General features: G+C 41.0%; 1 long non-coding RNA gene across 1 annotated transcript in view; it reads right to left on the reverse strand.

Moving 5' to 3' along the window:
* The window catches only part of LOC125635618 (uncharacterized), a 70255-nt gene that overhangs the window by 40599 nt on the left and 11505 nt on the right, over positions 1-18151 (reverse strand). The window contains exon 2 of the long non-coding RNA XR_007356319.2: positions 1111-1194. This is a non-coding gene — a long non-coding RNA (uncharacterized LOC125635618). The remainder of the gene's footprint in view (positions 1-1110; positions 1195-18151) is intronic.

Genomic DNA, 18151 nt, shown 5'->3' on the forward strand with positions numbered 1-18151 from the left:
AGAGTTCTACCTGGTTACAGCTTTTCTTCTCTATACGGTGATTGCGAAGTGCCTCGCCAATCATATTTCAGAAGTTATGGACATACTATTATGGTACTATATATCAATGTTCCCTCTAATTTTTGGCAGGCTGTGTGTGCAAAAAATTTCTTCTGTGCAAATTGTTGTGCCTCTGTGCACATTTTTGTGCACGCGGTGTTTTGCCGTGTGCGCGGGGTTTAGGATCTGTGCACGCACGCACACGCACACAGCTTAGAAGGGGAACAGTGCTATATATGCTTTAACAGACTAGAGAAAAGATTTAGAATTTGGTCTTCTCATTTTCAAAAGACTGAAAAGAAAAAAAATTCAGCTAACAAGTCTTAGAACCCATATTCTTTCTTCAGACTCATGGGCACATCCCAACTTGCAAAGATCCAAACACAGACTGAAGATCCAAGATGAAGGACAAAAGAAAACAAATGACTGAAGATTATTTTTAAGAATAAAACATGTAATAAAATCATACTTTCATGATTTTGCATTATAATGTAAATACTTTATAAAAGCAGAAAATATTTCAGTCAGATGTAAATTTGATTCTAAAATGGACATTTGAAAAGGGCTGACCCCATGAATATTTTTACTTAGTTTAAACTAAGATTTTTATGCAATACTCTCATCAACAACACATGTGAAAGCTGTATGTCGCTGTACTGAATAAGATTCACATCTTGGCAATCAGAAGCTCTCTGAATGGTTCAACTCAAGCCACAAAAGTACTACCAAGAAGTCTAAGTTCAATACTTAGTTCTGGCAAAGATTTCCTGCAGGACCTTGAGCAAATCACCTAATATCTCCGTACTTCTATTTCCCATCTGTAAAATTGCACCAAGCGATTTCTGCCTGAAGGTCATAATGTCTGTCTGAAAGACATGCTCAATCTTAGTAAGAGCCTGAACTGCATCCCACCATGTTTAATGATGAAACTGTACTTACCCCAAATTGATTTATGCTTTCTACTAACTGTATAGCAAGAAGATTTTTCAAGGTCAGCTGGTAAGACACATAGTGGGAAGCCTACCCCCATGTGATTGGAGGGGTATCATGTGATCAAGAGTTTTAGCTTACCTGAAAAATCTATTTCAGTGAGGTTATTTCCATCTCTTTCCTTGAGAAATTGAGGCTCCACTTTAGCTGAGATCTAGGATGCAACTGGAAAAAAAATCCAGAAAAAAGAGTTTTTTTAATTATAGGCAACAGTTCTAAAAACACCTAGATCTATCCATTTCTGTGGCTGCTTTGCCTCCAGTCCCTTACCTGCCTCCTTCCTCTTCCTAACACATTCTTCAAATTAAAAAATAATTAGGGGACTGGGCTTATGAGACTGGTAATGGAAGCCTCCATCACCATCTAATAGTTCCTTGATGGCTGAGAGCATGTGAAATATGATTTGGTGGTCTCAGTCCAGTCCCTGGGTGTTAATTGTAATGCCTGTCCCATTAATAGGTCTTGTAAGCCACCACCATAATGGACACTAATTGGCAATAAAGGCCAATTTACATGCAGATTGAGTGGTCCTCATGTTATGCAATTGTTTCTTCCAAGTCAGGAATGAGTCCAGTTGCAGGCATCATGGAGAAACTTACAATGCAGTTTCCTCCTGCTGTACCTGTTAAGTGGTTATATAGAGGACTGTAGTCTACAGAGCAGTAAATCCAGCAAGTTCGCAAGCTTTCAATTAATTTTTGAAACAATTAAACTAAGTTATTTTCAAATTGTATGCTTTAAAAAGAATTCAATGCTGGCCTGAGACCTGCAAACCAAGGTTTAGCTCAAAACACATTTTATTGTTGAGCTGTTATAAACCCTTGATATTAAGGATTTATAATGCAAATGCTGACACAACCTTAACTCTGGTCATCTGAGTGCACCACTATAATTAGATGACAATTTAATTATTTCAGCTGCAGCGGAACTGAACAAGTAGTGCAAGAAAACAAAAACTGCAGCATTTATATAAGCTATGGGTGATACAAACTAGTAGCAAACCAAGTATAAATGCATGCACGTATAAAACCTGACAGAAATTGTGTTAGAAGAAAAAAATTCTATTCAAGTATCACTGACTCAAGAAGAACTTAATAAATAAATATATGGCACCCAGCTTTGCTTTTGGTGTGGAATAGAATTAAAAAAAGTCATAATACAGTTAGCTAGTCCTTTTATTCTTCTTCATATGAGAAAGATTTGAGGCCATTCCGAGCAACACAGGATGTGTTAAACTAGAGACCAGTGACTGACTCATCAATAGATAAAAATAGATTTAAACTGAGAAACAACAGCTAAGAAAAATGGGTTTGGTAGTGGGTAGCAGATGAAAGAAAAATCAAGCCACATGAGAAAAGTTAAAGAAAGTTGTGAGAGGATATGTTTCAGAATATGCCTCTCCCTTCAATTTATTCTACACCCAATGTTAAATAGAATATTATATATAATGCTACTAATTATGTATAATATTGTTCATCAGCACTTGAACTGAAGGGAAGATATTTATTATGAAATAATTAGAAGCCCAAACCGCATATTGTTTCCTGGACCATATCTATGCAATAATATATATGCAAAACTACCACTGGCCACCCTGATGGGGATGACGTTAAAGCTACCTTAAAAACCATCAATGGGACTATAGGCATGAGCACGACATGACAGATTAAACTGCTGATGAACAATAAATTGAAAGGGTAAAAACTTATTTTGCTGTAAGTAGTAGTTTATCACCCATTAGGTTATGATCACTTCAAGGCTAACAGATACATAATTGGAGAGGAAAACGAGTACTTGTGGCACCTTAGAGACTTGGAGAGAGCAGTCAGTCAGCATGAATTCACGAGTAGCAGAATGAACAGCTAGCCAGAAGGCATAATGAGCTCTCAAGTGTTTCTCTTTGAACTTCTCTGACACAAGGCATGTCTACAGGGCAACGTAAGTCCATGCTTGAACCCAGCCTCAAACCTAACACCCCTTACATCTACACTGCAATTGCACTAATCCTGGTCTCCGAACCAGAATCCCAGGACCTTGCAGAGCAGAGGGTCCAAGCTCAAGTCAAGCCGGAACCCAGGGTCTGAGCCCTATGGTTTTCCACTGTAGGCACAGTTCTGCTTGACTCAGGTCCCAGAAGTCAGCCAAGTACCCCACAATTCCCTAGGACAACTTAGTCCTCTCTCTTTCAACAATCGGCAATCCACTCTACTGAAAATGGAAGCTGCCCTCCCCCCCGTTTGGTGAACAGCAGCAGCTTGGGTCAGCATTAACCCATTCTCTTCCGATCACCAATCTGGAAGCATGCTATCAGAGAGCCTCACATGGGTTTGCCACGTAGAGCAAACTGATCAAGCCTTTTTGCTAAGTGAGCTGCTTCATAGTCATGGAAGCACAGCCAGATTTTGGTGAATCTCTGGTGTGAGGCAAGTAAAACTGTGGACTTCAGCAAAAGCACCAGGAATAACAACACGTACCAGCAAATAGCTAAAAGGCTGGCCATTCTGCACATTTTCCAAACAGGTGATCAGTACAGGGAGCGTATTAAGTACTTAGCTGAAGGGCGAGTACTGGAAGATCAGGGACAAGAACTGCACCTCAAGCAACTTGCCAATGAAATGCCCATTATATGACAATTTTGACCAGGTTCTGGGCACCGCACCCAGGATGGAGCCAACCATGCTTTATGACAACCTGATCAGCAGCGATGGTTCCCTGCTGGGCCCTGAATGCACCATGGGGACTGATGGGAGCCAGCAGCAGGCTCCCAGTAAGGAGCAGAAAGTGATTCTTAATGAAACCAGGCTTAGAGGAGGCTGTGGATCAGGATCAACAGCAAATACTTGGTCCCTATTTGGAAGAGCTGTTTGATTTTCCTTCCCGCCCCCACAAGGAACAGCCCGCTGATGAGCCTGCAGAAACTCCAGTGGAGACAGAAGTTGCCCTGGAGCCCAGTAAGTGTATGGCTCAAATTTAGAGTTTATTATTACAGTAATGGGAGGGATTTCTGCTGTAAGAAAAAATGCAAAAATGATAAACCCTGGCTACCAGCATTTGGCCACTAACGGCGGATTGTATCACAGCCTAGTATCCCCCATAATGAGGAGTTAAAAATGGTGACTTAGAATTCAAAACATTCATAAACAACTGTAAAGGTTATTTTAACAGTTAAATCACAGGTGTTTGGTAAGGTCATTCTGGTTTTCCTTTTCAGTTACAAGAAATTTGACACTTTGTAATCACTCTTCCTGTGTTTATGGAGCCACTTCTACTTCCAAATCCAATGCATTTCAGTTAGGATCATGCAGTCTGCAGGTCACAAAATCATTTCTCCAGAGTATGAATGTGGTGTCAGTTTTCTCCCAGAACTGTGCCAGGTGGAGTAAAGCTGCAGAGTTAAGCCATGTGTGAGCTAACACTGCATCATGTTAATTCTCTCATGGCTGCTGATTGCTGCAAAGTTCTCCGGAAGCAGGAACTCCAGATAGTTAGTTTCATTGTGGGGAAGGGTGAATTAGAACCAGGCTCCTGCTGCATCACCACCACCACAGCATGACCACCCTGCAATCTGCCGTCAGCCCAGCAGCAGCTTGGACATCTCCATGTTGGGGTGGCCCAAGCATTCAGGGCTCATGAGCAGCTGGACAGGGCAACTACACTCCATGCAGGCTTCCTTCTTCAACGGAAACCTCTACCCACTTCCCCTGCTGTCAATTGAGGGGAAAAGGGGCAAAGAGTGGGGACATGCAGTGGTAGAAAGATTGTGTTGGGTATTAACTATTCTTTGCATGTGGTTTTATAATGGCACCTGGACTTCCCAACTCTGAGTGTTTTTGTCTTTTTAAGATGTTTACAAATAAAGCAGGTTATGTTTTCAAGAAAATTTACTTCTATCACTGCATCACATTCTATAATTATGATTTGAGTTAATAAAGCTAAAAACATGTTCTTGAGCAATTAAGTATTAGTAAGCAAACAGTATTCCTCCGTTTAGCTAGGTACAGCAATTAACATTTCAATAAATGCCATCTATACACCTACTCTGCCCTTTTCTCCCCCACAACCAAATTCATTATTCATCATGTCATTCAGACTTACATTGCATAGCAATCAAGCCCACACCCCTACCAAGCACTGCCCCCCCCAAAATGAGCCACTTTTCGCCCCACAAGCACATTCGTACAGGTACTATTCCCCCTCTTCCTTTGGTCTATGCAAGTCCAAAATGGGAGCGCTCAAAGCATCCCCGACTTTTGCTGCATGACTTCTGTACACCCCATACTTTCTGGCTGAGGGAACATAGGTCCCATTCAGGGGGAAATGACTCACCTCTGGTTTCACAAAGGTTGTGATTAGCACAGCAAGTCCCATTAACAGGGGCAGGACTGATGACACAGGAATCCAAATGGATTTGTAGACACCTCCAATGTGATTTTAATCTTCCAAAAGCACATTCAGTAGCCATTCTACAGCTGCTAAGAGTACAATTAAACCTTTTTTTTATTTTGGTTAGGGCCTCTGAAATCAGGGAAGGGTTGCATAAGCCAAGGCAAAAGTAGGTTATTCAGGGTCCCCCAGAACAACAGTGGGGACAGTAACACCATTTATGTCAATATAATCTGGTGGCAATAGTGCCCCAACCTGTCCATGAATATAGGCTCCAGAGAGGCAAAAAAATTCTGGGATTGTGAACTTTTCCTGTACAGCCCACACTGACATTCATAAAAATGCCTCTGTGGTCCACGAGTGCCTGCATAAAAATGGAGTAGTAACCTTTGTGGTTTATGTACTCGTGTGCTCCTCAATAGCCCTGGAACAATTAGGAAACCCCATTCTCTCAAAGCCAGTAATGTGCTGACTTGTTATCATATTGGCTAATTTCACAGTTAACTGATTTAACAGCATGTTCTGGAGATCAACAAATCTGGGCTCCTTTTGACTAAAATGAGGAGTAAATTCCAGAGTCAAGGATGTTTCATCCATGCTTCAACATGCTACAGGTTAGTTTCTGTAATGATTGTAAAAACAACGAGCAGTCCTTGTGGCACCTTAGAGACTAAGGTGCCACAAGAACTCCTTGTTGTTTTTGCTGATACAGACTAACACGGCTACCAGTCTGAAACCTGTGATAATTGTGTTGTTCTTTACAGAAATCTGGACTCAAATCATTTAGGGCCCTAAAGATCAAAACTAATACCTCAAACTTTATCCACCAGGTAACTGGAAACCAGTGTGTATTACAGAGCTTGAGTGGTCTCCTTGATTTAAACACAGTTTAACAATTAACATCTGCATTTACAAAGGTGAAATTTTCTAGTCATCTTTTGATACATCCTCATGTTGAACACATTTTTGTAATTCATTTTTGAGCTGACAAAAAATTAGTTGTAGTATGAGTCACATCATAGACAACATTGCAATCTTATTGCCAAGTGCAAATTAAAAACAAAGTTATGGGTTACTGCTACAATTTGGGTATTCAGAAATTACTGAGGATCCAACATGATCAATAAATTGCAAAGCTGAGTAACAAACAGTGGGTATGCTCCTTCAGTTGAAGAATATTTGTGGTTGCTTCTCTAAATCTCAGTGTTAACCAGAATGAGTCCCATCCAGCCAGATCTCATCCAAGCTCCAACCTCAGCTAAAAACCTACTAAAGTATTGAATGTACTTCCTGGGTCAGATGTCATAGAAATAAAGAGATTTATAATTGTTGGGCATTGTGCTAAAGAAAGAATAGACATGAGTGGACTCGAAGAGCTAACTGAGCTTTTCAATATTTTTGAGAGCTAGAGACTTGCCTTCCTCTGAAGCAATGAACAGGGAACACTATTGCCTAGAATTAGGTGATTATTTTTCCATTAAATCCTTTTCCTCTGATTGCTGAGGTTGGATTCCAGAAGTTTCTATTCCTATCGGACTTCTTCATCTACTCTCTTAATAACGTTATGCATTCTTCTACTAAGGGTCCTGAAGACAACTGCTACTTCAAATTAGCATTGACATTTTATATCTGCTTCTGTGTTTTTCTTGGGTATTCAGTCTGTATGACATTTCACTGCCTAGGGTAAAAACACACGCACATATATATATATATATATATATATATATATATATATATATATATATATATATATATATATATATATATATATATATATAATTGATCTTTCTACTGTTGCACTAAAACCATAATATGTCTGTTTTCTACTACCAGTTTCAAAGTGAGATTGCAATAAGACACTATTTTCCAGCTAAGCATATTTAAATATTGCATGAACCTGACTCCTTTCCAATGCACATTTTATTAAAACCAGCTGTGAGGTAATTATTGAACATGCTAAAAATGGCTTTTGAGAGCAGAATGATGAGTTTTGTCCATTTTGAATTCACAGGCTGAGCTTTGACTACATTTCATATTCCAGGAATTCACTTGCCTCTCACAGCAGATCAGCTTTATACACCGAAGTCTCTTAATGACTTCAGAAACATCATTTCTGAGAACTGCAGGAAATCTAGGTCAAGGTCTGATTGTAACAGAATTTACTTTCATGAGGCGTATGCTCTTTATGAAATAATAAATAATATGAATACAAGCCTCAGTGAAGTCAGACTGTGAATAAAAGCTAAGTAATGTAATTATATTTGAAAATAAAATAATACAAATAGGAAAACTAATTTATATACATAAATTATCTGATGTTCTGAAAGTAAAACATCTGTTGGGATTTTAGCCTAGTCATATACTCAAATGGATTTCCTCCATTCCTGGTGGATTGACCACTTGTTATATTTTACAAGAAATTTTAATTCATCTTCCTACATCATATAAAGTTCTAGGAAGCAATTTCATCATCAGCTCCAAAACATTCAATTTTATGTACATCAATATAAAGCATTTTCTCTGGGGATAATTTTGACTTCTTTATGATTACTCATTTGCAAAAAAAAATTTTTGAATATTCTAACAACAAGGTTATATTCGAGTCCACATTTGCATACTAATGGACATCAGTATTTCAGTTTTTACTGTTAGCTTACTGGTTGTATACAGCCCACCTCTTCAATGTCAAATATGTTTATTAGAAATTAATATTACTATTTTATGCATTCACAGCCTGAGAATGGTAATATATGGATAAACATCATTCCTAAAAGAAGCATGTTTGTGAATACTGTATTAAATTAGTGCTCAAGGGGAACAATGTAAGAAGAGAAAAATACTGCAGCTGAATTCACTTTGCAATTGTGCTGATACTAAATACTCAAAGATCTAATTATATGTATTCTTCTAGCCAGCAGAATCTGTGACCCGGCAATAAGGGTACACAGAGAAGACCTGTGATCTGGAATAAACTTGAGATACTCTGACAGAGTTCTGTTCAGTTCTATCTATTGTCTTATGCTTTGCCTATCACCATAATATCTTAGCCCCTTCAAATATTTAGATAATCTTTCTACTATATAATGACAGGTTTCAGAGTAGCAGCCGTGTTAGTCTGTATTCACAAAAAGAAAAGGAGTACTTGTGGCACCTTAGAGACTAACAAATTTATTTGAGCATAAGCTTTCATGAGCTACAGCTCACTTCATCGAATGCATTCCAATGAAGTGAGCTGTAGCTCACGAAAGCTTATGCTCAAATAAATTTGTTAGTCTCTAAGGTGCCACAAGTACTCCTTTTCTTTCTACTATATAGTGGCCTTTCGCCACAGTAGTAATGCATCTGATCCCAAGGAGAGGCTTGCGCCAGCATTCCCAGGGAGAAACCATATTGGATAACTTTATGTTGATGGGGGTATTCTTCTGTGTTCCCAACCAATATAAAATTTGGAGCTAGAGATTACATACCAAAGCTAGAAGAACAAATGTGTGATCCAGATTTAAACAAAAAGGATGAACCTCTAAATTCAAAGCTATTATCTCATCCCATTCTTCCCAGGCCCCCCAAGGAGCAGGCTTGTAGGGGACAAAGGGGTCATATCTAGAGCATCCTGTGTTCCAGGCACCCCTGGCCTCAGTAAAGGCACCCCAAAGAATTGGGGAGCATAAAGCATCTTAGAGATACCTTTGTCCCCTTCTTCAATGGCACCAAGCAGAGCTCTGATTTTGGATATCTTTAAAACTTCAGTCTGCAGCTCTGAACAACTGGTTATCCATGAGCATAAATGTCAGCTATTGAATGAGATCTGATGGGGACAATAATCAGAAAGGTCATTTTTGACTTCTCTGAATTCCTGAGAGAAGGACTTATTTTTCCCTGCAAATGCAAATTACAATTCTGCAAAAATATCAGAGAGGATTCAGCCCAATTGTGCAGCTCACTCTCTCTCTCACTCACCCTCTCCTCCACCCCATGAAGTCAGTATGAGTTTTGAGTGAAGAGTATGGGGTCAGGTCCTATATTAGTGAATACAGAAATGGTTTCTCAATATTTAAAAACTAAAGAGACATATAACAACACAAACTGAACAAAAAATAAACAATGGACAAAAAAAATGTTTAGGCTGCCACGTAGAGAGGAGGAGTGGATAGTTAGGTTTGCTTTTGAGAATCTCAGTTGAGGCACCTGATGAAAGTCATGGTGGCAGTGATAAGAAGTACAGGAAAGACCCTTTTGTGGTCACATTAATCTTGTGCTGTATATTTTTTTGTATTAAAAAACTAATAACTTTCTCAGCAGAAAAAACGCAGGTCTTTAAAAATGTAGCAGCATGAAGAAGGAAGTGGGTTTTTTTCCATACACAAATATTTTCTCCATTGTTTACTCAGATATGTATCATCCTTCTTTGGAACATTCTAAATGCATTACTGGGAAACTTTTTAAGTTCACAGTCATTTTCTGTCCTTCACCCCCCACCAGAAAGAAAAGTAAAAAAGAAGAGAAAATTGCCAATAAAATAATTTTCTGCTATAAATTTGTTAGAAAAAAGGCCATCATCATAATAATTTGGATTGAAAATTGTATCCATTTCTAATGGTTAAATGATAGGAACATTCAGGCAAAAAGGAGGCTCTATGGCCTGAAGAACCTATCTATTTTTAATCTCCCAGTCACCGTGCTCTTGAGGCACCAGTGGGAACAAGCAAATTGACTCGAACACTGATAGACTGTGAGCCAGGAGGAAAGCCACTTTAGCTCTCTGTCTCAATACTCTTATTAGTAAAGTTAAGCTAGTAATATTTACCTAACTTTTAGGGAATCTGTGGGAATTAATTAGGTCATGTTTGTACAGTGCTTTGTACATTACTCCTGGGGGGAATTCTGCGCCACTGCATGTGCACAGAATTCATGGCCCCTGGAGATTTTTTTGCTTCCCCGCAGAAAAATGACTTTCTGACAGGGAAGCTGCAAGAGCAGTCACGCACCACTCCCTAGCAGCGCAGGTACATCATTTAAGGCACCCAGAGCAGCTGGTGGAGAGGTAAATCACTGCAGGGCTGGGGACACCGCAGCCAGTGGCTCAGGACACTGCAGCCAGTGGCTCTTACCCTGAGCTGGAATCAGCTGCTAGTTCCAGCTGGTCTGGAGCCAAGAGAGGATGGGACTTCTTCTTCCCCTGCAAGGAGTGGCTGGGGCTGTCAGATCCACCCCCAGAAACCTCCCCCAGCTGCAGGAAGCTCAGCATCCTTCCCTGCTTCCTGCCCACATCGCTCCTCAGCTGCAGGGGGAGGAGACGCCGTGTGGGAAGCTGCTCCGCATCTGCCCAACCCTTGTGCATCTGGACCTCCCATACCCAGACAGCCCTTCCAAGCCTCACCCTGTACACCCAGAACCCCGCAACGCTCCATACCCAAACCCCACACCATTGGACCTCAATCCCTGCATCTGAAGCCCCTGCAACCAGACCCCCTATTTCCAGACCCCCACTCCTGCACCCAGACCACCCCCTGCTGAGCCTCAACCCCCCCCCCGCATAACCCTGGGGCCCCACATCCAGACCTCCACATTACTGACCCCCAACTAGATGCACCCAGACCTCCACCCCACCAAGCTCCACTCCTTCCCCAGCACCCAGGCCCCTCTGCTGAGCCCCAACCACCTTCACCTGGAACCCCCTGCAGGAACCCTCCCAATGAGCCTCTGTGCATCCAGATCCCACCACACCTAGACCCCACGGTGAGCTGCCTGCACCCAGATTGTCCCATACAGAATCCTCTCACCCCACAACTGGATCCCCCACACACACAGCCCCTCCACACTTGGATCTTGCCTGATTTAGCCTGCCTGCCCCACACCTGGTGCACCAGGTGCAGAGGGGCAGAGCCTCAGGGTGGTTCTGGTGCAGGCCCAGGCCTTGTGCTGTGACAGGGTTGGGTGAAGCCTCACCACTGAGTCCGTGTCCCAGGGGTGGGGGGGGGGGACTGTAGGGTGATCTCCCACCTTTGTGCAGCCAGTGGCCTCTGCTCCCCAATGCAATGCTGGAGCCTCTGCATTTATTTATTGACAAATAAAATGTGCAGAATTTTAAAATATTGTGCACAGAATTTTTAATTTTTTGGAGCAGAATGCCCTCAGGAGTAGTACATGTAAAGTGCCATATAAATATAAAGTACTATAAATTATCATCATGTTTAGAAATGACTTTATAATGATTGATTTCAGAGTAGCAGCTGTGTTAGTCTGTATTCGCAAAAAAGAAAAGGAGTACTTGTGGCACCTTAGAGACGAACAAATTTATCTGAGCATAAGCTTTCGTGAGCTACAGCTCACTTCATCGGATGCATTCCAATGAAGTGAGCTGTAGCTCACGAAAGCTTATGCCCAAATAAATTTGTTAGTCTCTAAGGTGCCACAAGTACTCCTTTTCTTTTTATAATGATTGTCAGCCATATGTATAGTTCTTTTTCCTTTCCTTGGATTGTTTTGAGGATGTAATGTTTCTTGATTTGTCATAGACTTTCAGGATAAAATGGATAGTAATCTGACATGACTACCAGCTGGTTTGGATGCTACAGAAAATAAATTAAACTGCAAAAACACAAACAATTTATAAGTAAATAAATATGTTCCTTAAATAATAAAAGGGCTTTTCCTGCCCTCACATTCATTTTTAATTAGACAGCACCGTCTCTTGCCACAACTAATTGCTGAGTTTCTCAAACGAGACGAGGTGGCAAGTATTGATTTAACTGTCAGTTGAGTTCATCTGCAACCAAGAAACATGCCATTTTTGTTAGAAGCCATCCCAAAATGGCAAAGTTATAACATGCAGTACTGAGACTAAACACATTTCATGAACCGTGGCAAGTAGCAACCACATGCCTAGACTTTCACATCTTATTAAGATCTGTTTTGGGGGAAGCATATCATAAGCCTTTTCTTATTTTTGGCCCATAGCCAGCCCAAAAGGATTGTTGAAGGCAGTGAGCAAAACAAAACCAAGTTTCCATATTTTTGGACACACTACATGAGAAAATAGAATATGAAGTGTCCTTTGCAAACCAGAAGCTCACAGTTTGGCAAAGAGAATTTAACAGAGCTGTGGCTGGTTTTTATTAAACTTTTCTTTTTTTCTCTTGCTCCTTTTAAACAAAAATGGCTTTGTGGCTGGTTTTTTCTTTTCCTTTTTTTGACAAGGGACAATTTGACTGATTAAACTAGGCTGCCGCACATATAATATGCAGCCAGTTACTATGGCAACAGTTTTACGTTGACACACAGCTTAGCTTGTTTTAAAGAGTGTACCCTGTTATGTCAATTTGGAACACCAGCATTTTTCCCCAAAAAAGAAAAATTAAAATTAGTTCAAGAACAAAAACTAAGCTGGATCCAGTATGTTATTGAATCACAGAAATTAGAGCTGGGAAAGCCTATTAGGCCATCTATTCCATCACCTTGCCAGTGCAGGTTTAGTCCCTGCCCAATATCACAATTCCATTATTGTTTTATTTCTTAAATGCAATAAAGTCCATCAGTATCAGTACGATGTAATGGATGTACATAGTAAGTCAGGTAGCTCAAAGTTATGGTTCCCTCAACAACTGTAACTCAGCCCCTTGCATATTTAAAGGATTTTGTATTACTGTTCCTTGCCAAAATATGTACAATATGATACAGGTACATTTGTCTGGAAATCAGAAGTTTTTTAATTTCTTGATGTGCATCTCATCTATAGTTTACTATTAATGTAGTTCACTACATTCAACAAATAAAACTTGATTGAGACAGATATCAGAACCCAAGTTTACAATGAAACAAGAATGAAAATTGATTTTGATTCCACTCAAAAGGCAAAAGATAAATTTGCTTTCTAACAGTTGAAGTTTCAATATTTAATCCAGGTTTTCTAGAACTATGAAGAAAAACATTACTGAATAAGCAATTTGGGAGGGGGGAACAAAACTTATGGTGATAGAGGAATCAATTCACATTAATCCTGAAATCGAAGAATTATTACCACACAGATGAAAATTCTAACTAGTTTTATGTTGAGCAATGGAGAACCATCAGCTTTGATCTCTGAAATACACCAGATTGGAAAGGAAATGTAGATGCATATTTTTGAATCCTAAAATTTATATTTTAGTCTTCTCCATGTTAATATTCACAAAATCACTTACACATGGTCTCAGGAGGGATGAACAAGCCAGCAAGGATGAAATAAAAATTGATGCTAATCTCTCTGTTGCAGATAAAGTGAACCAAACCCCAAACTCTGAGCTTTGAAAAAAGTTCATATAACATTTGTTCCACAGTGAAGCTGGGGCAGCAGTAGTTAATAAAGACTTTGGATCTATCCACTTCTGAGATTTCCCCTAGCCCTATTCTCCAGCCACCCTCTCCACTCATGGATTCCTAACTTTGAGGAGGGCCGTCTGCAGGGCCTGGGGGAAGGGATACTCAGTGCTGAGGACATGGTTGACTATTTCAGTGCAGGGTGGGAGATATCTGTAAGTAAAGGGTTCATGGGGAATAAGGAACACTAACAGTCAGTTCTCCCATGATTTCCAGAATTTCAGATAAGCATCTTGACTGAATCTTCAAGCCTTCTAAGGCATTCCTATTATTAAACTATCTAGATATTTCTAGGTTTGATCCTTTTCCTATAAACTTTGCTAACATCTGTAAATATGAATCCTAGGCTCACAGTAAGTCATTCTTTTATTTGTGAAATGAAAAGTGTGCCCCCCCTACTGCTCCCTTTAGTCCTGAGTTCAGTGTTGTTTACCTCTACAACCCAGCTTCTTATAGAATCATAGAATCATAGAATATAAGGGTTGGAAGGGACCCCAGAAGGTCATCTAGTCCAAACCCTGCTCGAAGCAGGACCAATTCCCAGTTAAATCATCCCAGCCAGGGCTTTGTCAAGCCTGACCTTAAAAACCTCTAAGGAAGGAGATTCTACCACCTCCCTAGGTAACGCATTCCAGTGTTTCACCACCCTCTTAGTGAAAAAGTTTTTCCTAATATCCAATCTAAACCTCCCCCACTGCAGCTTGAGACCATTACTCCTCGTTCTGTCATCTGATACCATTGAGAACAGTCTAGAGCCATCCTCTTTGGAACCCCCTTTCAGGTAGTTGAAAGCAGCTATCAAATCCCCCCTCATTCTTCTCTTCTGCAGGCTAAACAATCCCAGTTCCCTCAGCCTCTCCTCATAACTCATGTGTTCCAGACCCCTAATCATTTTTGTTGCCCTTTGCTGGACTCTCTCCAATTTATCCACATCCTTCTTGAAGTGTGGGGCCCAAAACTGGACACAGTACTCCAGATGAGGCCTCACCAATGTCGAATAGAGGGGAACTATCACGTCCCTCGATCTGCTCGCTATGCCCCTACTTATACATCCCAAAATGCCATTGGCCTTCTTGGCAACAAGGGCACACTGCTGACTCATATCCAGCTTCTCGTCCACTGTCACCCCTAGGTCCTTTTCCGCAGAACTGCTGCCTAGCCATTCGGTCCCTAGTCTGTAGCTGTGCATTGGGTTCTTCCGTCCTAAGTGCAGGACCCTGCACTTATCCTTATTGAACCTCATCAGATTTCTTTTGGCCCAATCCTCCAATTTGTCTAGGTCCTTCTGTATCCTATCCCTCCCCTCCAGCGTATCTACCACTCCTCCCAGTTTAGTATCATCCGCAAATTTGCTGAGAGTGCAATCCACACCATCCTCCAGATCATTTATGAAGATATTGAACAAAACCGGCCCCAGGACCGACCCTTGGGGCACTCCACTTGATACCGGCTGCCAACTAGACATGGAGCCATTGATAACTACCCGTTGAGCCCGACAATCTAGCCAGCTTTCTACCCACCTTGTAGTGCATTTATCCAGCCCATACTTCCTTAACTTGCTGACAAGAATACTGTGGGAGACTGTGTCAAAAGCTTTGCTAAAGTCAAGAAACAATACATCCACTGCTTTCCCTTCATCCACAGAACCAGTAATCTCATCATAGAAGGCGATTAGATTAGTCAGGCATGACCTTCCCTTGGTGAATCCATGCTGGCTGTTCCTGATCACTTTCCTCTCATGCAAGTGCTTCAGGATTGATTCTTTGAGGACCTGCTCCATGATTTTTCCAGGGACTGAAGTGAGGCTGACTGGCCTGTAGTTCCCAGGATCCTCCTTCTTCCCTTTTTTAAAGATTGGCACTACATTAGCCTTTTTCCAGTCTTCCGGGACTTCCCCGGTTCGCCACGAGTTTTCAAAGATAATGGCCAATGGCTCTGCAATCACAGCCGCCAGTTCCTTCAGCACTCTCGGATGCAACTCGTCCGGCCCCATGGACTTGTGCACGTCCAGATTTTCTAAATAGTCCCTAACCACCTCTATCTCCACAGAGGGCTGTCCATCTCTTCCCCATTTTGTGATGCCCAGCGTAGCAGTCTGGGAGCTGACCTTGTTAGTGAAAACAGAGGCAAAAAAAGCATTGAGTACATTAGCTTTTTCCACATCCTCTGTCACTAGTTTGCCTCCCTCATTCAGTAAGGGGCCCACACATTCCTTGACTTTCTTCTTGTTGCCAACATACTTCTATCATTATAACCTACAGCAATGAAACAAAAGGCATGCTTTTTTTCCAGCAATTATAAAATTACTTACTTAATTTTACTCAATGTAATTAGTTCCAAATCCATTGATGGTCACTGCCTTCTGTGCCATAATTGCTAATCTTACAAGTTAGTCTATTGTGTAACTGTGTCCAATACCAGCTAGTACAAATTGATTACCTGCACTGCTTCATGCCTGCCTGCTTTCTGTGCTATCACCCCAAAAATTCCACTAGACTTGTTAAACATCCACTCTGAGAAACCCCACGGGCAAAATATCATCAAAGTGTATTTCTCCAGATGTTGTACAAGCTCTTCTCTTGTTATGTCTCTAGGATCACTTTGCCACAGAGGTTTGACGTGAAGGGCTATCACAGAAATGTAGGACTGGAGGGGACCTCAAGAGGTCATTTAGTCCAGTCCCCGGCACTGAGGCAGGACTAAGCATTATCTGGACACCCCTGACAGGTGTTTGCCTACACTGTTCTTAAAAACCGCCAGTGATGGAGATTCCACAACCTCCCTAGGTAATTTGTTCTAGTGCTTAACTACCCTGACAGTTAAGAAGCTTTTCCCTAATATCTAACTTAAATCTCCCTTGCTGCAATTTAAGCCCATTACTTCTTTACCTGTCGTCAGTGGTTAAGGAAAACAATGTATCACCCTCATCTTTATAACAACCTTTTACATACTTGAAAATTAATTCCCCCCCCCCACCATCTCCCACACTGAATAAACCCGTTGCTGTCAATCATTCCTCATAGCTCATATTTTCTAGACCTTTAATCATTTTTGTTGCTCTCCTCTGGATATTCTCCAATATGTCCACTTCTTTCCTGAAGCATGGAGTCCAGAACTGGACATAGTACTGCAGTTGAGGCCTTGTTAGTGCTCAGTCGATGGAAGAATTACTTCTTGTGTCTTGCTTACAATGTCTATAAACATTTCCAAGATGCCCACAATATCATGCAATTGTAACAGCAAGTTCTATCCAAAGACAGACTAAAATCCTTCGTCCTTCCTAAAGTTCCCAGCTTTTCTCCCATTCCATTATGTTGGCAATATCTTTGCAAAGAGAGGATGGTCAAATTCAGAGATGGGGTAAAATTTGCAAAAAAGTATCTAGGGTTCAGATTCTCTAAGGTATTTAGGCATTGTTCCATTCAATATTTAACACCTAACCCCTTGGCAACTTGCTACTTAGTGGAACCCCCACTCCCAAGTTATGCGCCCAGGCTACCCATTTGATACTTTGGAAGAGTTAGACCCCTAGAAAGGGATCCTCAGAAGCCAGCAAGCTGAAACCATACCTTAGCAGCTGAAACTCTCTCTCTCTCGGTCTCCCCTACTCGTACTCAATATTTCCATCATGCTTACTTTACATTTCCTTGTGCGCCCTGCCCCTATGTTTTTGTGCCAGCACTGTGCTGTCCTCACACCCAGACATCCTAATGCAGGGTTTGACAGGATCAGGTCTTCCATGATTGCCTATATTGACATGATGGCCCAATCTCATTTTAGGGCCTCCAAGGGTTTGGCTTGAGCTAGGGCTCCAAGTAGCTCATTAGCTGTAAGGCAGTGTCAGGGTTTAGGTAGCTTTGCAAATCCTGACCAGTGGCAATTAAAAGCCATGAGGATTTAGGAAGTTACATAACAATTGAGCAGTGATTATGAGAATGCCAGTGGCATCTGAATGGTGGTTTGAGGCATTTGGGTACCTGAATACTTTTGCAGATCTGGGACTAGGCACTAAGTTGCTTTTGAAAATGTGGCGCTTAGGTGCTTTTCCAAATTTTACCCAGCATGTAAGTTTCCCAATTGGTCCATCTTAAGTTACTTACACTGCATGTAAAGATTTCATCTTGTACACTGTTTGTTCTGGCATAAATTACTTTTCACTCTTCATTTCTATCTCTCAACCTCTGGTTGCAAACAAAAAAAAAAATCTCACTTCAGTTGTATCTAGTTCACTGCATTAACCCTTGTTGATCCTCTAACATTGCTTGTCAATACATACTGACTAAATTATGTTCAGATTTGCTTCTTGAATATTGAATCCGAACATCCAAGGTGGAATTTGAGATCCAGACCCAGCTCTGCTCTCTTTGTGAGAATGGGAGTGACA

This window comes from Caretta caretta, chromosome 4 (assembly GCF_965140235.1).
Source record: "Caretta caretta isolate rCarCar2 chromosome 4, rCarCar1.hap1, whole genome shotgun sequence".
In the NCBI taxonomy this organism is placed as follows: Eukaryota; Metazoa; Chordata; order Testudines; family Cheloniidae; genus Caretta; species Caretta caretta.